Raw genomic sequence first — 22,039 nt, forward strand, 5'->3', positions numbered from 1 at the left:
GCTATATTATTCCACAAGCAACTCCATAACACTGCATATAATGCATGTGTTCAATGGATTATCTTAATATTTTCAATTAAGAAATCAGAGGGACCTTGATCAAATGATCAAAACACAATTCCACCTTAACATGACAGGACCAATGACACTAGTGTTCGAGGAAAGCTCTGGCACATTTATTTGGAATTGATTATTAATTTGTCAATATGGGAGTGAAAATTGTCACTCAAAATAAATACAAAGTTGAAGTAGTAATTAAAAATGGTAATGTTATTGTTATTATTATTAATAGCTCCCCTTTAATGAGGCACAGATATATGCTGGCAACTGTGCTAAGAGCTGTATAACCATGATTCCCACTTAATCCCCCAAAGGACTATGAGGGATTACTCTTATTAAGAAGTAGATTCTTTGAAGTAGATACTGTTATTGTTCCATGCAGCAGGTACTATGAGAATCCCTATTTTGCAGATGAGGAAACTGAGGCTTAGAAACAGGCAGCTCAGGGATGAGCCCAGAGATGAACACACATGGAAAAAGCAACTTGCTAAGGTCACATGGCAGAGAATGGCTGCACAGGAACTTAAACCCAGGTCAGACTGACTCAAAACATCATGCCTTGCCCCACAACCCTAGATGGCTTCCCATGTATGTAATACGGAACAATCCCATTACACCTAATAAAATCATGATCCGTAGTTTCTTAAATCCCTAAGCATGGTTTATTTTAGAGATCGACTTAAGAAACATTTAATGGGAATGGCATTATGTGCAAAGTTCTGCGTTAGCCACACTGGGGAATTTAATAAATGAGCAAGTCTTGATTTTGTCTTCAAAGCAATTTACAAGTAACTCAAGGTATAAAAAGAATTAAATCTGGGTACAAAGTTAGGATCAGACAAGGGGCTGAGTAAGAATTCAGCAACTTTTATCTTCCAAGTTGAAACTGTTTTTCTAGCGTGGGCCTCTTTTAACTCCTGTCTGAGTGGCACAGTTAAAGGCAGACTTTTACTGAAGTCTGGGGCAGACAGGCTGGATGGACTGCTTTTAAATCCACAAACTCCCTCAGGTCTAGCCCATCAATCCAGGGTGTTATTTCTTTCCAAGATATCTCAGACACAGCTCTCTTGGCAACTAAGTAGCATATCTAAGTTGAAATCATAGGTTCAACACTGCTGGTATCTTCTTGGTAGGCTGACTTCTCACCTTTGCCCCTCTCTGTCTTTGAAAAATGTCAGCCTCTCATTTTAGCTGGCAAGAGAGTCTTTACAAAGCTCTCTCTCTCACACTTCTGTGCTCACTTCCTCAGGGTTTTCTGATTTCAGTGCCTTCTGGGCTAAGGCTGACTGGCTAGAAGTGAGGGTGGCTGGACTAACTCGCAAAGCTGGATCAGCTGGTGAGAGTTTCTTGCCATGCATTTTTACCATGTCTGCTGGGTATGTGGGGAGTGAACGCACTGGGGAGTGAACGCACTGACTTGATGGAGTTCTTACGATTATTGGTTTTAAAAATTAGTCTATGATTGACTTTTGGGGATTTTATCTTTTTTATTTTTTTGAGACGGAGTCTCATTCCCCAGGCTGGAGTGCAGTGGCATGATCTTGGCTCACTGCAACCTCTGCCTCCTGGGTTCAAGCAATTCTCTTGCTCAGCCTCCCAAGTAGCTGGGATTTCAGATTTGCACCTCCATGCGCGGCTAGTTTTTGTATATTTAGTAGATACGGGTTTTCACCATGTTGGCCAGGCTGGTCTTGAACTCCTGACCTCAAGTGATCCACCTGCCTCAGCCTCCCAAAGTGCTGGGATTACAGGTGTGAGTCACCACGCCAGGCCTGACTTTGTTTTTGCTCAAACACTGGTTTCTATTAGAAATGAAGGCAAAACTTGATTTTAGTGAAATGAATGAAGATCATGTCCCCAAATGGCTTTAATATAAATACATATAGATGATAGCAGCTCATCTTTAGCCCAGTAGCAGTGGTTTATGAACATAGAAAAGTGTGAAGTACAGGAAGCAAACCTATACGGATAAGAAATATGCAAGAGACATTTCATTGTTCTTGAGGGGACCAGGGCAATATCAAGAAAAGATAGTAATAAATAGTTCTGGACTGGTTGTGAGTGCCTGGAAAAGATAGATGGAAACAAGGTAGTGAAAGTGAAATAGACCCACATGGACGTAAGGAGAAGGTTGTAATGCTTGGGAGAAGGAGAGAGCTGGAGACAAATTCCTGTGTCGTCATTGTGCTTAGGTCTAGGAACACTAGAGTCACGACAGCAACCACACATAATAACAGTCATAGTGAAAGTAGTTATTATTTATTGAATGCTGTTTTTCTTGTGCCAAAAATTGTACTAGGTGCCATCCAAACATTTTCTTTATTCTTCATAACTACCCTGCAATATACATATAAATTATATTCCCACACAGAAACTGAGGCACAGAGGGATGATTTGAGTAATTTGCCCAAGGTCAGACTCGTAAATGGCAGAGCAAAAACTCAAACTCAAGTCTGTTTGATCTTAATGTGCTCAAAAGTGCCTCTCCTCTATGCCTCATACAACACTTTCCAAGGTGGTAAGACGACTTGGGGAAGGGGAGAGACCCAGCAGCACCTACTGCTCATTGGTCGTAAGGGCAGAAACCATGCCCCTTCCAAACCCTAGTCATGACACATCAGAGCCTGGAACGAGCCACTGTTGGGCTGGAAGAAACTCTCAGAGTCTTCTAGTCAACTGGGTTCATTCTTGGAGACACAAGAGAGACGAAGGACTCAGGTTTCCAGATGGCTGGTCCCAAGTTTTTCTACTTCTCTATAATTATTTCTTATCAATAATAGTGTTGGGACTTGGAACTCAGTCCTGTCTAGAATAAATTCCTTACTCTTTCCAAGTTACTGTGTTAGATAGACACTTTTATTTGCCTTCCCAGAACGCTTCCATCCTTTGTCCTTAATAACAGGATCCAGTTTTGCTCAGGGTAACAGAGCTCCAGGTGATGGATCACAGCCAGTCCTGACAACCCTGATGCTGGGCTTCCCAGCCTTTCTTGCAGACAGAGGTGGCTGTGTGATGCACTCAGAACTCTGCTGGGGAAAATTTTGGGGAAATACTTTGTTTTCCCTATAAAAATAGACAGATGTGGCTGGTATGCATCCTTTCTCCTAGTTCACTTTATCCTGACTTAGATGTTGACATATGGTTGGGTCTAAAGAAGCTATCTTGGAACAGTGAGAGAAAAAGTCAAGGGAATTGGAGAGATACATGCCTCAACATGATTGAACTGCTGAACCAATACCAGAAACCACTTAATTTTTACATCAGAAAAGTATGCTACTATAAGTCAGGGTTTCTTCTTTCTTTCTTTCTTTCTTTCTTTTTTTTTTTTTGAGACTGAGTCTTACCCTGTTGCCCAGGCTGGAGTGCAATGGCACAATCTTGGCTCACTGCAACTTCTGCCTCCCGGGTTCAAACAATTCTCCTGCCTCAGCATCCCGAGCTGGGATTACAGGCACCCACCACCATGCTAATTTTTGTATTTTTAGTAGAGATGAGGTTGCACCATGTTGGCCAGGCTGGTCTCAAACTCCTGACCTCGTGATCTGTCCACCTGGGCCTCCCAAAGTTCTGGGATTACAGGTGTGAGCCACCGTGCCTGGCCAAGTCAGGTTTCTTACTTGCAGCCAAACACATTCTCACACACTAAGCTCTATTCTGTCACTGAAGTCTGTCCTCCTGTTTCTCAAATATGTATCTGGTGAATGGTGATCAGATATGTCATCTTTTGACCCCCAGCATAAAAGGGAAATTATTGCTCTGACTCACAGACAATGAGGAAATAAGGATCTTGCCATTTTGTCCCAAAAAGATGCCTTCATAAATAAATGATTGTTTATTTAAAGGAAGCTCAGATTTTCTTCTTGCAAAACATAAGGATACACCATGCCCCCACTTTACCATGACATATTCCTTTTCCTTTAGTCCTGTGTAAAATGTGCTTCAGTGCAACTAAGTAAACTGAAGTGTTTGGAAGCAGAAGAAATTGAGTGGCATGCACAGGCATTTTTGTGTGCAGCTCTTTTCAGCATGTAGCTCTCCTGCTCTGTTGCTGTGTGAGGAGGAGCAAAGGCTCCCCTTCTGCTTTCACTTCCTCTGTGCTCTGTGGTTCTAAACTCTAAGAGGGCTAGGAAATCTCTCTTTCCTCCCCAACCCTCACACCGAGGGCAGTGCCTTCAGAGAAGAAAAAAAAACTCCTCCTTTGTCAATCCATGCATGCTTGAAAAGGAAATTTTCTTTCCTAATTAAAAAATACAGATTTGGGAACAGTCTGGGGTCATCTGATTCAATCTCTCATTTTAAACAAATAAAAATTCAAGTCAGACTACCTGTTTTTAGGAAAAATGCTATGGAGAGAGATATCACATTCATCTTTGGTAGAATTGGATCAAACTTGTGTCAAGTGGCCTAATTGACCTATATTTCTTTAATTAAAAACGGAAAATGGACAAAAGAAAGAGCAAAAAAAAAAAACCCCTCAGATTACCTCTTGTTCTCAAAATAATATTTAATGAATTTGCAAATAAATACTAATTCTCCTTTCTTCCTTTTCCAAGATGAAACAAGTCCAAGTGAAAATCTTATTAGACTCTTCCCATTTTCCATCTTTTCATTTTCATCTTTCACAGTTAGTCCAGGTTTTATTGTAAAATTGGGATGTGTAGGCCATGTGGCCCTTCAGCTGTACTCTGGTCACACACCAAGTCCTTCTCAAGGTCTTTCTCTCCTGCCATGTGGCTCTCATCCTTCACTCCTCCCAAAACACATCTAGATTCACGTCTTCTTTGGTTTTTGGCATCCAGACCCACCTGCATCTGATGGAGATGGTATATGCTTACATGAGAGGCTCCACATACTCCCCGTGGGCTGTACACACTTTACTTAGCCTTCAACTAGTTTTCTTTGCTATTCTGCTCACTACCTGCAGTAGATCCAGATTTTTTTTTTAATGTAGCAATCCAAACTAGATATGGGTCTGCACCCTCAAGAGGATGTAAACATAGTGCTTTCTTGCCTTTTTTTCTGTTTTTATTTTATGTGTGAGAAAATGCATTTTCTCTTCAGTCAGAGACCATCCCGGCCTGGCCCACGTGCCCCCATCCATCAGGCTTGGTATAGTCAGGGTGGAAGGAAGGGAGTCTAAAAGTAGGACTCATTTCAGAATTAAGTGCAGGGTGAGCCAGCGTTATCGACAGAAATTCTTTCTTATAATTGGTCTGCTGATATACTCAGAGACTTGGAAGACTTCGGGCTTTGAAGAGGAGACACTAGGTAGGGCTGAGTCCTGGCCTAGCCCAGCCAGCCGTTGCTCTTTGAGTGATGGCTTGACACTACCGTCCTCTGTCAGCACTATTGTTTCTGTCATCCCTCGAGACCAAAGCAAGTGCAAAAGCTAAGAAAACCACGACCTCGAGAGCACATGGATTCACTCTCAAGCTTCATAAGGGAATTCTTCCTCAAAATGTGGACTAATTCCTTTGCATCTTATAGCACAGGAGGAGAGGCCACTGCCTCCCTGTCTCTGAAGAATATGATCTATTTTTAAAATTTTATATGCCCCCAAATCTGGGTTTTCCCTGTGGGTTCCATGATCGCTTCTCTTTATTTACTTTTTCCCCAAATATAAAGCATACACTGCACGATGGTAAAGACCACTACATAGATCCATGCTTTTTATTTTCTCTGTCTTTTTCCGTTTCCTACTGCTACTTTATGACAGTATCCATGAGGATTTCCACAATCTTATTAATATTTAACGTTTATTGTTAGTCTCTTGAGCCACCACAGGGACATATATTATCTCTTTGCAAGATTTAATGTCACCCTTAGTGATTCATATTCTCAATGGTATGCTTTCTACTTAGAAAAAAAAGACCCTTCTTCATCTCCAAATTAAAGCATTCTGTGCTCAGCTGAAGTTCTAGCACTTGGGCAGAGGAGTGAGTAATAGACAATGAGGGATACTTTGTCTATTATACTTTGTCAGCCAGGGATCAGAAGTTTTTCACAAAAACTTTTGGAATTATTTAGCTCATGTCCTGTGTTTATATTTATATTTATATGAAGTGCCTTAAAATATAGACTTTAAATGAATTAAAAACGTAGTAAAGTCAGACATTTAACTTTGCACAGTCTTGAAAGCAAAGTTTACTCTGCAAGCAAATATTATAAACTTAATATCATGGGACTGATTTACTCCTCGATGGGAAGAAGTTGTTTTTGAATCTTTTAATAGTGTCCTTCGACATACTAATAATTAGTGTACTAATTGAAAATGATTCTTATATATTCAAAAATATGATCGGCAGAACTCATTTATAAATATGTTGTTGGCTTACTTTGACCAATTGGAACTCCCGATTTCAATTGACAGATGCCCAATTTATTTAAAAGAAATATTCTCCAGTGCTGACTGTATAGTTTTTCAAATTAGTAATTGACCTGACTAGCACTTTTGGCTTCAACCTGGCAATCAGAATTCAAATTTGCCCTCTAGCATATGCAGCTCAAAACATCTAGGTCTGGACCGCAGACAGGCCTCATTTTAATATTGGCTCCTCATTTCCTTCCTATGTGACATATAGAACAAACATTTAACCTCTTAAAAAATATTGATTTGCCTGGGTACAGTGGCTCATGCCTGTAATCTCGATGCTTTGGGAGTATGAGGCGGAAGGATCACTTGAGGCTGGGAGTTTGAGACCAGCCTGGGCAACATAGCAAGACCCAGTCTATGCCTGAAGTCCCACCTACTTGGGAGACTGAGGCAGGAGGATTACTTGAGCCCAGGACTTTGAGGCTGTAGTGAACTATGATCATGCCACTGCACTCCAGCCTGGTGACAGAGCCAGACACTGTCTCTAAAATAATAATAATTAGCAGAGTAGCAAGAATAACAACTGCACTTATTGAGGTATAACTATGTTTTAGTAACTTTCCTTGGTGCATCTGCTGGTCATTTCTGATGTACAGGAGAGTCCATGCATAACTCGAATTAGGTATCCCTGGCCATGTATCTTAGCTCTATACAAAGCCACATTAAGTCACAGCAAAATGTTGGCTTCAGTTTCCCCATCTCATTGAGACCAGATGCAAAGCTTGGTGAGTTTAGTAAAAGACTGGTGCATCCCTGGTGATCCAAGGTAAGTGTTTTACTGCTTCATATAGGGATGTAATAATTACCACTTTTCAAGAAAGATTGTATCTTTCTGTAGCTGATTCTAAGCAGAAAGCATATGTCACCTCCAAGTATTCAATCTACGATTCAAGTATGTCTATAATGTCTTTCTTTTTATTTACTTAGTGCCCTCCTTCAATGTAGTTGAATTGGTTGTTGCATTTGCTCCTCCCTTTAAAGATCTTGAAGATAAATGCTTCTAACATGAAGAATTAGCCAGAAAGATCTAGTCTGCAGTGTGAACAACAAGGTACAAAGCATGAGAGAACACGCTACCTTCCTGAATATTCTGTTTGTTTTAATAACTAATGCTTATTAAGTGCTTACTAACATTATTATTCCCACTTTATAGATGAAGAAACTGAAGCCCCCAGAGGTTGAGTGACTTGTCCAAGCTCCCACAGCTTATAAGGGACAAAGCCAAGGTTCACACAGGGTAACTTGCCTCTTAAGCTTGAGTTTGTAAACTTTGCCCTGTCTTGCCTCCTTCTGTAATCAAACAAACCTCCTCTAGCCTCTTTTGTTTTATTTTCTCACTTGAGATTCTGCCTCTACTTCTTCAATGTACCCCATAGGAATAAATGAGTACATTCCTGCTAATGTGTCCCACCTCTCTCCAATAAACATCTCATTCAGCTTCAACTCCCAATAAGTTACCCATGAATTGCCTGAGAACTTTATCTTCTTTATACACCTCCTTCATAAAGTTATTCCATCAAGGGTCTTTTTTTTGTTGTCAGAGAGAAGGTTGCATAAACAATACATATTTCTTACTCTTCCAAGTTAATAACCAATTGTCGTATGGATATAAGAGACAGGTAGGTATAGACTTTAATTGGGTTGTTTGTCTATTACTGAGTTTTAAGAGTTATTTGTATATCTTGGAAGCCAACTCTTTATCTAATTATGTATTTTGCAGATATTTTCTCTCTCCCAGTCTGTGGCTTGTCTTCTAATGTTCTTAGCAGTGTCTTTCACAGAGCAGAAACTTTTCATTTTAATGGAGTCCAACTTGCCAGGTTTTTCTTTCATGGATTCTGCTTTCAGTGTTATGTTTTTAGTCATTGTCATACCCAAGATCACCTAGATTTTCTCTTAAAGTTATCTTCTAGTTTTATAGATTTGCGTTGCACATTTAGGTCTATGATCTATGTATGAGTTAATTTTTATGAAAGGCATAAGTTTTTTGTCTAGATTAATTTTTTCTATGTAGATGTCCAGTTGCTCCAGCACCATTTGTTGAAAAGATTATCCTCTCCCCACTGTATTGCTTTTGTTCCTTTATCAAAGATAAGGTGACTATATTTGTGTGTATCTATTTCAGGACTCTCTTTTGTTCCATTGATCTATTTGTCCATTCTTTCACCAATACTGTTTTGATTACTGCAGCTTTATAGTAAGTCTTGAAGTCAGGTAGTGTCAGTTCTCTGACTTTGTTCTTCTCCTTCAATATCGCATTGGCTATTCTGAGTTTTTTTGCCTTTCCATATAAACTTTAAAACCACCAGTTTGTCAATATCCACAAAATAACTTGCTAGAATTTTGATTGGGATTACATTGAATCTCTAGATCAAGTTGAAAAGAACTGACATTTTGACAATATTGAGTCTTCTTATCCACATATATGGAATATCTCTCCATTTACTTAGATCTTCCTTGATTTCTTTTGATTAGAAGGTTTTCATTTTCCTCATATAGATCTTGTACACATTTTGTTAGACTTATCCCTAAGTTATGTTTGTTTGGGGATTTTTGGTGTTAATATAAATGCCATTGTGTTTTTTATTTCAAATGTCAATTGTTCACTGATGGCATATAGGGAAAAAATTGACTTCTGTATATACGAGAAGATTTAAAAAATCAAATATATTACTGATCAAAGCTGGATTTCAGGATATGAATAGAATTGTGGCTTTTTAAAACTATATAATGCATTTGACATTTTTTGCTACCCACTTTCAACACACCTGAACAGCCACAGGCCTCTCCCAGACTACTGAAGGGAGATCACCACAGAGAGAAACTGAGAATGTGCCCTGAGAACAGGCATCTCCACAAGGAGAGAGAAAAGCCCAGGAGGGGCAGAGCCAGCGTTACCAGCAAACAAATCACTCCTTCTCTCTTGGGCAGGGGCAAGGTCAGTGGCTGAGAGAGTCTAGGAAACTCTACTCAAGCAGAGCTGCCCATCAAGGACATCTGAGACCGATGAAGGGGAATTCTCTCAAACATTCTCCACTAGTCACTACAACTTGAAAAGACTTAAAACATTAAGACAGACAGTGAAAGTTAAAGGTGGCATCAAAAACGTACTTTACTGTGTGTGTGCTTATGTGTGTGCATATGCATGCGTATCCCTTCCATCACGTACATCAAACCTCTGTAAAAGCAGTCCTATTAAAATATTGTCACTTAAGGCCTGGGCTTCCTACATACATGGTATGTCACCAGGAATTCTGTTTTTTGTTTTGTTTTTAAAATAATATACCATTTATAATAAATCATTAACCTAAAATGTGGAAAATAGAAAAAAAGCACAAAACAGCCCCACATTATGTCATCAGAGTTCAGTATTTTCCTCTATGTGTGTGTATATATGTATATGTATATACAGACACACATATATACACACATATACATATATACACACATATACACATTTAAAAGAGGATTGCAGTCTACATATATTTTTATGACCTGATTTTTAATTAATATATCTTGAAAATTTTCTACTCATTAAATAGTCTTCTACAAGATTACTTTTAAGGTATGAGTAGTATTCCATCATATGTAGATGTGTATGTATCATAATTTATCAAATCAACCCCTTACTGCTGAACTCTTAGATTATTTATAAGGTTTTCTCCATCATAAATGATTCTACAGTGAACATTTGTGTTCATAAATCTTGCACAATTGTCTAATTATTTCCTCAAGTTATAGCCCTGTAACTAAACTTACTATGTGACTAGGTATGCACTGTTTTTTTAAGCCTTTTGAAGCATAGTGTCAAACTATGCTCATATCTGCAACTTTTAATAAATTGATTCTCCCAGTTTCTCAACTACTCGCTGGTACTAAGTTTGTCATCAGTGAAAACTGTTTACAGCCATGTAGTTCATGTTTAGACCATGGACACATGTAGTTCATGTTAGACCATGGACACATAGATTTGTTGAAATCACCCTAGAAGAATAAATGAATTAATGTAGATTCTAAAATTAGGAAGTAGTTGAGCTACAAAACTAACCTACCAAATACCATGGTGCACACACTGTTGTACTTTTCTCCAACTTTCTAAACTTCTCAGAGAAATTGAGACTGCCTCTTTGGATAAAAATGCTCATATGGAGAGAAACTCCTTAAGCTCTGAAATACCTTTTTACCTAGATCCTGATAGACAGCAAAATCTGTGGTGTGACAAATGGCATCTGACATCCAGGAAGGAACATATCCTAAAAAATAAGTCCATATCTCTCATCCATCTCTAATTTCAGGGGACAGGCTTTCGTGCAAGATCTGTATCTGCCTCTGCCTTCCACAAACACCAAGTCTTAGTTTTCTGGCTCTATAATCAACTTGGCTGAAACACAGCCACAACACAATTTGAGTTAAACTTTGTTCCCATAAAGAACCCTGACATGCTGCTTGTGTGAAAGTGATTTCTAAGGAGAAAAATATAGGTAAGTAAGCTATCAATCAAATCACAGATATTTTCCGAGTTTTAAGAAGTGTGCTTAAAGAGTTCATATTTTTGCATTTATATATAATATGTATCAATGTATTTGAGCTATTTCAGGAGAATATTTATAATAGACATTAACTTTTTAGGACCTTTCTTGTGAGGAGTTCAAAGCACAGTACTGTGTATTAGCCAGGGTTCTCCAGAGAAACAGAACAGGTAGGAGAGATAGGTAGATAGATGAAGGGATTTATTAGGAAATTTGGCTCACATGATTATGGAGTCTGAGAAGTCCCATGACAGGCCTGCTGCAAGCTGGTGACACTGGGATGGTGACAGTGTGGCTCAGTCTTAGTTCAAAAGCCTCAGAAGGGGGGGACACAGATGATGTAATTCTTAGTTCAGTGGAAAAGGCCTGAGTGAGACATGGGGAGGAGTGGGCACTGGCATAGTCCTGGAATCCAAAGGCCAGAGAGCCTGGAGTTCTGATGTCCAAAAGCAGAAGAAGAGCATCCCAGCTCCTGGAGGGTGGAAGAGAAAGGATATCTCTTTTTCTCTCCCTTTTCTGTTCTATCTGGGCCTTCATCCAAATGGATGGTGCCCACCCACATTGAGGGCAGATCTGCCTCACTCAGTTCACTGACTCACATGCCACTCTCCTCTGAAAACACCCTTGCAGACACAGCCAGAAGCAATGCCTTACAAACTCTCTGGGTGTTTCGAAATCCTGTCAAGTTGACAACTAAAATTAACCATCACAAGTCCACCCCAAGTCAACTTGGCACCCATATGTATTTCTTTAAACCATACTTAATCTCCAAACAAAGGTAACAACAAGGTAATAGTTCCTACTGAAAATGTACTAATCCTTCCCTCAAGTGAAGTCCTTGGGTAATGTTTACTATTCTCTGGATATCCCATAACTTAAATACTATGATGTAAAATGAACAGTACTTAAATATTGTTATAAAGTCAATATGTCTTATGTTACATGATAAAGGAATAAGAAAAGAATGAAAACAAAGATATTTGCCTAATATATGTCTATATACACACAAACATATTCTTAACCAAGTAAGGAAGAAATAGTCATGAAATAGTTCTCTTTTCTGTAACTGGTCATGCTGTGATAGTTGATATTTGTAACTACCTTCTGTAAACCATTCTGTATTCCCTTTGCCTTCAGCAAGCACCCCAGCTGGTCATTGTTTTTTATTTGGCATGGTAACTCAAACCTTCATTCCTGAAGGGTCTGGACCATTTGTAGTCCTGCCTGGATTGGACGGTTGTAATTTCCCATTGACCTTAACCACAGGGCATGGTAATACTAGGACACTTTCTAAGTGATCTCCTGTATTCCAGCCATACTCTTCCTTACGTCCATTATGGAGTAGTAGTTTCAATTTCCTCTGGGAAGCCTGGCTCAACCATCCCAGCCAACACTACAACTTCTTTCTTAGTCTGTTGACTCAGAAGCATAAAGTGCCCAAAGAGCCTAGGTGGCAGTCTTAACTTCCAGTTCAGTGGAATCATTATTGTCTCCTGGTGGAAGTTTTCATCCTCTGACTAGCAGAGCATAAAGTTGTGGGAACCGGAAACAAAAATATTGCTAGTCGGTCACTAGGGGAAATGGTGAGTGGTGCCACATCCATTTCTATTCCTTGATATCTGAACCTATGAATCCTCACTATGAAACAGTACCATATATTGAATGCTGATTCAGAACATACACAACCTTCCAGAGAACTTTTCCCAACCCTACAAAGTATGACAGTAGGTGACAATCCAGCTGGCATTGTAACCGCAACTTCAAGTCAGCTGCTTCAAATCAGTGAATGCCATGAGCATGAGGCCATTACTGCACTTCTTTGGCTGTGAAGTGAGTTGCTTGGTCAGAAGCAATGCTGTGTGGGACACCATGATGTTAGATAAGGCATTCTTTAAGTCTGTGGGTGCTGGTTTTGACAGAAGCATTGAATGCAGGAAAGGCAAATCCATATCCAGAGTAAGTTTCTATCCTAGTAAGGTGCTGTTCCTTCCATGATGAAAGCAGTACCGTGTAATCAATCTGCCGCCAGGTAGCTGGTTGATCACCCCAGGGATCATATCAGTGACTCAATGCTGGTCTTTGCTGCTGGCAGATTGAGCATTCAGAGGTGGCCCTAGCTGGGTAGATTTTGGTGAGTAGAAGTTCATTTTGCTGAGCCCATATACAATTTCCATTCCTGCCACTATGGTTGCTTTCTTTCATGAGCCCATTGGGTGGCTGGGAAAAGAATGACTAATATCCATAGAATGGGTCATCTTATTTACTTGATTATTAGAATCCTCCTCTGCTGAGGTCATCCTTTGGTGAGCATTCATATGGGACACAAATACCTTCACATCTTTCGTTCACTCAGGGAAGTCTATCCATACTTCTTTCCCAGATGTCTTTGTCATCAATTTTCCAATGAAGTCCCTGACCATCCAGCCAAACCTTTGGCTACAGCCCATAAATTGGTATCAAATTGCACATATGGACATTTTTTTTTCCAAGCAAAGTGCAGAACCAAATGCACTGCCTTAAGTTCTGCTCATTGAGATTTCCGTTTACTATTGTCCTTCAGAGATGCTCCCAAAATGGGCTGTAGAGCTACAACTGTCCACTTTTGAGTGGTCCCTGCATATTGTGCATAACAATCTGTAAACCAGGCCCTAGTCTTCTTTGCCTCTGTAATCTTATCATAGGGTACTCCTTATGAAGTCATAAGTGCAGACGGGGAAAGAGAAGGCAGTGTAGAAGGAGTAAGAACCATGGGCATTTGGGCCACTTCTTCATGTAACTTTCTTGTACCGTTAGGACCTGCTCAGGCCTGATCATGTATATACTACTTCCATTTGATGACAGAGTGCTGCTGTGCACATCCAACGCTTATGGCTTGATGAGTCAGATAACATACAATTCATGACGGGCAGCTCAAGTTGCATGGTAACTTGGTGAATGATAGTCAAATCTTCAGTTTCCACTAAGGCCCAGTGGCAGACCAAGAGCTGTCTCTCAAAAGGAGAGCAATTATCTGCAGACGATGGTAGGATTTTACTCCAAACTCCTAAGGACGTCTGCTGTGATTCATCTATAGGGGCCTGCCAAAGTGGCCAAACAGCTTCGTTATCTGCCATTGACATCTAAAGCACCATTGGATCTTCTGAATTATATGACCCAAATGGCAGAGCAGCTTGCACAACAGCTTGGCCCTGTTGCAGAGCCTTCTCCTGTTCTGGGCCCCACTCAAAACTAGCAGGTTTTCCAGTCACTCAGTAGATGCACTGGAATAACACACCCAAATGAGAAGTGTGTTGCTTCCAAAAATCCAAATAAGCCTACTAGGCATTGTACCTCTTTCTTGGTTGCAGGAAAGACCAGATGCAGCAATTTATTCTTCACCTTAGAAGGGATATCTTAACATGCCCCACACCACTGGACCCTTAGAAATTTCACTGAGGCAGAAGAACCCCAAACGTTAGTTGTATTTATTTTCCACGCTCTGACATGCAAATGTCTTACTAATAAGTCCACAGTAGTCACTACTTCACTACTCACTAGGTCCATTAGCAGAATGTAATCAGTGTGATGGACCAGTGTGATATCTTGTGGAAGGGAAAATTGATCAAAATCCTTGGAAACTAAACTATGACATAGGCCTGGGGAGTTGATGTATTTCGGATGTAGGACAGTGAAGGTGTATTGCTGGCCTTGTCAACTGAAGCAAGATGCCTTACAGACAGAAAGGGAGAAAAAGGCATTTGCCAAATCAATAACTGCATACCAAGTACCAGGAGATGTGTTAATTTGCTCAAGCAATGAAACCACATCTTGTATAGCAGCTGTGATTGGAGTCACCACTTGGTTAAGCTAATAATTCACTGTTATTTTCCGGAATCCATGTCTTCTGCACAGGCCAAATAGGAGAGTTGAATGAGGATGTGGAGGGAATCACCACCCGTGTATTTTTCAAGTCCTTGATGTTGGCACTAATCTCTGCATTTGTCTCCAGGGATATGGTTTTGGCTTTAGTTTACCATTTTCTTAAGTAGAGACTGTTCTAATGGCTTGTATTTGGTCTTTACCACTACAATAGCCCTCAGTACACAAGTTAAGGAACAAAAGCTGCTGAGTATGTCTATTGTAATTATTCATCTGGAACTGGGGAGATGACCACTGGATGGGTTTTGGGTACCCACTGGGAGGCAGACTTGAGCTAAAACTACATTGATTACGGGACCTCCAGAAGCACTTACACTGACTGGGTGGCTGCAGTGATGTTCCAAGACTCTTGTTAGTTGAGATCCAGGATCTAGTAATCCTGAAAGGTCTGATTATTTTCTTTCCTCCAATGCAGTTACCCTGGTAAAAGGCAGGAAGTCCCTTTGGGGAAGAATGGGGGATAGATTAATGGTAAATTCTCACTAATGTACCAGGTTTCTTCCTGGAGGGGACCCAGCCTCCTCTTCATTCAAGGGGTTCTGGATCTGTAAACTGGCTCAAGTCTGGGAACTGATTGAGGGGCTGTGATTCCCTCTTTTAATCATTCAAATTCAACTCTTGTTCACTTGACCTGAAAGTTTTCTGCCAATACAGATCAAGTAAGAACTTAGTAGGTTTATTCTTTATTTCACTTCTAGGAACATCATGATTTACTAGCCAGCACCACATTCATTCAGCATATGAATCTACATGAGTCAGACTATTCTGAATGTTGCTTTGCTTCTGCTGTCCATTATGGTACCTACGCCCACCTTGTTATGGATGATTGAATGCTGCCGCTTGTCCCCTGCCACCCTGGGATCCAATCATTACCACTGCATTTTTTTTTTCAATTGAATGACTGCAATTCTCACTTCAAGGACCTGTCTTCAGAGAAGAGCAATCACGGAACTCTTCAGGGATGTTGGGGCTCCCCTTGCAAATCTATTTATCAAAGTATTGGTGAAAGGTATGTGTGGGTGAGGAGGTTTTAAGTGACAAATCCACTCTAGGATTCCAGTCTCCCTAAGCCTTTGCATCCCTTCCTCTATTGTAAACTGGGAGATAGGGTGTTTAGGTCAGCTCCTACTCACTCATGGTGGGCTATCTTTTGAGTCAATCAACCAAAGTGTTAGAACCTTTCCTAACTCCCTGAACTGCAACATTAAATGCATAATCTCAGCTTAGTAGGCCCATACCAACAAACTTGGCCTGATCCAACTTTATGTTCCTTCCACCATTATCCCACACCCTTGATATCTATTCCCATACATGTTCCCCAGATTTCTGCTTATATAAGTTAGAAAACTCAAGTAGTTCCTTTGTAGTGTAGCGCACCTCCTGGTGGGCCACACTTTGTACCTCACTCTTAGGGGCCTGCTGGGACTTGAGTCTCTTTATAGATCTAGAAGCAAAGAGGGGTGATAGAGTTGAGTCCTGAGGAGCATCAGCAATTGCCTTGCTTGACAACTGACTCAGAGGAGGACATTGCCATTTACTCAGGCAAATGCAGAGTTAATCCCCTGTGTCAGAGGTGGAAAGGCTGATCGCACTGTGGGTGGGAATGCGCTGCTGCTAGGAATGGAGAGCACTGGCAAACAATGCTCGTCAGAATTTAGGAGCTTGATGTCCCAGCCTCACCTGGATTTTCCCACACCATTACACTCTGACTTATGGGACCTCATTCTTTACCAACAAATGCCCTCACTTTAAGTGGACAGCCTTCGAGACTGAGAGTTCAACTTTTGTTGTTATTCAGCCAATTGCATGATGAGGGCTTGTGTTTGATTTTCAGCTATTTCAGCCCTGCGTCTACAGGAGAGAAGATGCTCCCTCAGGGCACACTTAGAAGCTCTTAGGCTGTTTATGGTTTTCCACACATGTTCAAAGGTATCATATACACAGTTACCAAGCTCCTTGCCTTTTATAAGTGGTTAGTTAGGAGTACCAAATACAGATGTTTTGTGTATCCTGATAAACAGTTTATACCATGAACTATCAGTGCTGTCTGTGCTATTATAAGTAGAGTTCTCAGCACTTTTAGGTCTAATCAGATTAGGCAGCCAATTCTAGAAACCCCCAAACCAATTAAGAAAACTCATCCTAAAAATTCTGTTCTTCTAAAACCATTCCTGGTACCAATTCTCTGTCTTAGTCTGTTTTTTGCTGTTATAACAGAATATCTGAGATTGGGTAATTTATAAAGAACAGACATTTATTTCTTATAGTTCTACCTCCTAGAGTTCTAGGAGGTAAGGGGGATGAACTCATCCTTTTATCAGGAACCCACTCCCATGTTAACTAACCCACTGTCAAGATAACAACATGAATTCATTCACGAAGCCAGAGCATCTTAAAGGTTCCACCTCTCAACACTGTTTTTTTGGGGATTAAGTTTCCAATGCACAAACTTAGAGAAACACATTCAAACCATAGACATACACAGAAACCATGCCCCAGCCCTTAAAATTCATGTTCTTCTCACATGAAAAATGCATTCATTTCATCCCAATAGCCCCATATTCATTTCATCCCAATAGCCCCCTTACCTCCTCTTGCTCTCACACTCTCTTGCCTTCTCACTTTCTTCCATGTGATCATGCAGCATAAAAGCCCCAGTTGTGGGGCCCTTGATCTTGGACTTTCCACCCTCTAGAACTGTAAGAAATAAATCTCTGTTCTTTATAAATTAGTCTCAGATTTTTTTTTTTTTTTTCAGACGGACTCTCACTGTCTCCCAGGCTGGAGTGCAGTGGCGCGACCCCGGCTCACTGCAAGCTCCGCCTCCCGGGTTCACGCCATTCTCTTGCCTCAGCCTCCTAAGTAGCTGGGACTACAGGCATCCATCACCATGCCTGGCTAATTTTTTGTATTTTTAGTAGAGACGGGTTTCACCGTGTTAGCCAGGATAGTCTTGATCTCCTGACCTCGTGATCCACCTGCCTCGGCCTCCCAAAGTGCTGGGATTACAGGTGTGAGCCATCATGCCTGGCCTCAGATACTTCGTTATAACAGCACAAACAGACTAAGAGAGAGAATTGGTACCAGGAATGGTTCTAGAAGAACAAAATTTTTAGGATGAATTTCCTTAATTGGTGTGGGGGTTTCTTAACTTGTTTTCATCATCAACTCAAAAGTCCAAAGTCCAGAGTCTCATCTGAATTAGATATGGGTGAGACATAGGCATGATTCATTCTGAGTCAAATTGCTCTCCAGCTGTGAACCTGTGAAATTAACAAATTGTGTGCTTCTAAAAGACAACAGGTGGACAGGCATAGGATAGACATTCCCATTTCAAAAGGGAGAAATAGGCCAAAAAGAAGGAATAAGTAAGTCCAAAACCCAAAAGAGAACATTAAGTCTTAAAGTTGGAGAATATTCTCCTTTGTCTCCATGTCCCACATCCTGGGCATACTAGGGTGGGAATGGGCTCCCAAAGCATCAGGTAGCCCTGCCTCTGTGGCTTTCCTGGGCTCAGTCCACTCAGTGACTCTGCTGGGTTGGAATCTCATGCCTGCAGGTTTCCCAGGCTGAAGTTGCATGCTGGTGACCCTACAGCTCAGGGGCTTCTGAGGTGGCCTTACCCCCATGGCTCCACTAGGCATTACCCTAGTGGGGACTCTCTGTCGAGGCTCCAACCCTACATTTTTACTCTGCATTTCCGAGCTGTCCATGACATCCTTTGAAATCTAAGTGGAGGCTACTATGGCCTCGCAGCTCTTGCATTTAGCACACCTATAGAATTAACACCACATGGACACCACCAAGGCTACTGTTTACATCTTCTGGAGTGGGAGCACAAGTTGCAGCTGGGCCTACTTGAGGTACAGCTGGGATTGTGAAGAAATGCTGTGCTGGAATGAGAGAAGCAGAGACTTGAAGCATTTCAGGGCAGCAAATACTGATATCCCACTGGCACCTCTCTGGAAACATTGCCCTCAAGATCCTGTTCTGGACCAGTAATGGGAGGGGTAGACTCGAAGATCTCTGAAATGACTTTGGGGTCTTTCTCCTATTATCTTGTTGAATAGCACCTGGCTTACTTCTATCCATGCTAATCCCTTTGTCAAAGGGTTGTTTGGCCCTTGTTCTCCTAAAGATGCCTTCACTCTTTTTTTTTTTTTTTTTGAGACGGAGTCTCTCTCTGTCACCCAGGCTGGAGTGCAGTGGCGCTATCTCTGCTCACAGCAAGTTCCGCCTCCCAGGTTCGCACCATTCTCCTGCCTCAGCCTCCTGAGTAGCTGGGACTACAGGCGCCTGCCACCACGCCCAGCTAATTTTTGTATTTTTAGTAGAGATGGGGTTTCATCGTATTAGCCAGGATGGTCTTGATCTCCTGACCTCGTGATCCGCCCGCCTCGGCCTCCCAAAGTGCTGGGATTATAGGTGTGAGCCACCGCGCCCGGCCAAGATGCCTTCACTCTTTACATGTCCAGGCTGAGAACTCTGCTCTGCTTGCCTTTTAATTATAAATTTCACCTTTAAATTGTTTCTCTCCTCTTGCATCTTACCGTATGCAGTTAAAAGTAGCGAGGCAGCTCCTCCAATATTTTGCATAGAAATTTCTTCCACTAAATATGCTAGTTCACTGCTCAATTCCACCTTTCATAATGCCCTAAGACATAGATAAAATTCAGCCAAGTCCTTTGCAAATTTACAACACAGATGGCCATTACTCTAGTTTCCAATAAGATATTTCTAATTTCTGGTCAAAGTGTGTTGACATGTATTACCTGAATTTATTGCTGATGTATAATAACACTTTAACTCTAAAATAATATAGCTTTTGGCTGAGAAAACCAAAACTTCCCCCAAATTTTGACAAACTTGGTTCCCAAAGCCACTATTTTCATTCATATAATTTTTCAGAGGTCTCCAAATTCTAGTTAAGAGAATAAAAGAAAGTGCTCAGAGTACTTGATTATCTTGTTTCCTTTTTTTTTTTTTTTTAAAGAAATTACTTGGCCGGGCTCGGTGGCTCATGCCTGTAATCCCAGCACTTTGGGAGGCTGAGACAGGCAGATCCGGAGGTCAGGAGATCGAGACCATCCTGGCTAACACAGTGGAACCCTGTCTCTACTAAAAATACAAAAAATTAGCCAGGTGTGGTGGCAGGCGCCTGTAGTCCCAGCTACTCAGGAGGCTGAGGCAGGAGAATGGCGTGAACCCAGGAGGCGGAGCTTGCAGTGAGCCAAGATCACACCACTGCACTCCAGCCTGGGTGACAAAGTGAGACTCTGTCTCAAGAAAAAAAATGACTTTTATGTTTTTATTGTGACTTTTTAGAAATGCAGGAACGATTCCAATAAGGAAAAGATAAAATGTAAAGAGAATCACAATTAAAAGCCTTAAAGGGGCATACACTTAATAACACACACACACACACACACACACACACACACATGCACACACAGATATTCCTAATTTCTAAGACCTCATCAGAATGGCCTTTACTGTTTATATTTCTACCAACATTCTAATCATAACCACTTAAGTAATCCCTAAGAAGATTTAGGTACTTCCTACAGCTCGTCTTCTCAGCCCTCATGGAATTGTCCTTAAGGTTTCATTCATGGTAATATGGACTTTTTCTAGCTCGCTCCTCCAGATTCTTCGGGCTTCTACCCATTACCCAGTTCCAAAGCCACTTTCACATTTTCAGGTATTTGTTATAGCAGAAGCCCCACTTCTTTGTTCCAAATTCTGCATTTGTCAGGGTTCTTCAGAGAGTCAGAATCAGTAAGATGGAAAGATAGATAGATAGATAGAGAGATAGATGATAGATAGATAGATGATAGATAGATAGATAGATAGATAGATAGATTAGATAGATAAACAGGTGATTTATTAGGAGAATTGGCTCACATAATTGTGAAGGATGAGAAGTCCCATGACAGGCTATCTGCAATCTGGCAACCCTGGGATGCTGATAGTGTGGCTCAGTCCTAGTCCAGAAGCCTCGGAACCAGGAAGCCAATGGTATAATTCTCAGTCTGAGGCTGGAAGACTGAGAATCCAGGAGGCTGCATTATAAGGCCTAGCGTGCCAAGGCTAGAGAGCCTGGTGTTCTGCTATCTAAGGGCAGGAGAAGAGGAGGATTCCAGCTCCAGGAAAGAGAGAAGAAATTGCTCTTGCTGTTCTATCCAGGCCCTCAGCCATTTGGATAGTGCTCCATTGAGGGCAGACTTGCCTCACTCAGTCTATTGATCCACACTCCAGTCTCCTCTGAAACACACTCACAGGCATACCCGTAGTACTGCTTTACCGGTTCTCTAGGTATTTCTTAACCCAGTCTAGTTGACACACAAAATTCATCATCAAATACTGATAAAAATTAAATATGTATTCATTCTTTTTATAAATATTACTATAAATGTATCCCTATGATATGTCAGTTTGTATTTGGTTCCTGAGATAGTAAAATAAATAATATTTGGGACCCACACTTAAGAATCTTCCAGTGTATATTAAAAAATGCTTAGCATCATTAATTATGTAGAGGGACTCATTATTAGTCAGGGAAATCAAATCAAAACCACACTGAGTGTGTTAGGCTATTCTTTGCATTGCTATAAAGGAATACCTGAGACTGGGTAATTTGTAATGAAAAATTTAATTGGCTCATCGCTCTGCATGCTGTAGAAGCGTGGCGCCAGCATTTGCTTGGCTTCTGGGAAGCCATCAGGAAGCTTACAATCATGGCTGATGGTGAAAGGGAAACAGGCATCTCACGTGGCGACAGCAGGGGCAAGAGGTAGGGGGAGGTGCCATATACTTTTAAACAACCAGATCTCGTGAGAATTCACTCACTATGGTGAGGACAGCACCAAGCCATGAAGGATCCTCCCCCATGATGCAGTTACCTCTCACCAGACACCACCTACAATATTGGGGATTACAATTCAGCATGAGATTTAGAGGGGACAACATTCAAACTATATCAGTGAAATACCACTTCATGCTCACTGGGTTGACTCAAGTCACAAAGATGGAGAATAGCAAGTGTTGCCAAGGATGTGGAGAAATTAGAAACTTCATCCACTGCTGGTGACATTGTAAAATGGTACAGCCACTTGTACAGCAGTTTGGCTGTTCCTAAAATGTTAAACGTGAAGTTGCC

General features: G+C 41.0%; 1 non-coding gene across 1 annotated transcript; it reads left to right on the forward strand.

The window, feature by feature from the left end:
* Positions 1 to 19,626: 19,626 nt before the first annotated feature.
* LOC112207313 (small nucleolar RNA SNORD45) lies at positions 19,627 to 19,709 on the forward strand. The gene has a single exon (XR_002941746.1). It is a non-coding gene; the product is annotated as a small nucleolar RNA SNORD45 (small nucleolar RNA).
* The last annotated feature ends 2,330 nt before the right edge of the window (positions 19,710 to 22,039 follow it).

This window comes from Pan troglodytes, chromosome 1 (assembly GCF_028858775.2).
Source record: "Pan troglodytes isolate AG18354 chromosome 1, NHGRI_mPanTro3-v2.0_pri, whole genome shotgun sequence".
In the NCBI taxonomy this organism is placed as follows: Eukaryota; Metazoa; Chordata; class Mammalia; order Primates; family Hominidae; genus Pan; species Pan troglodytes.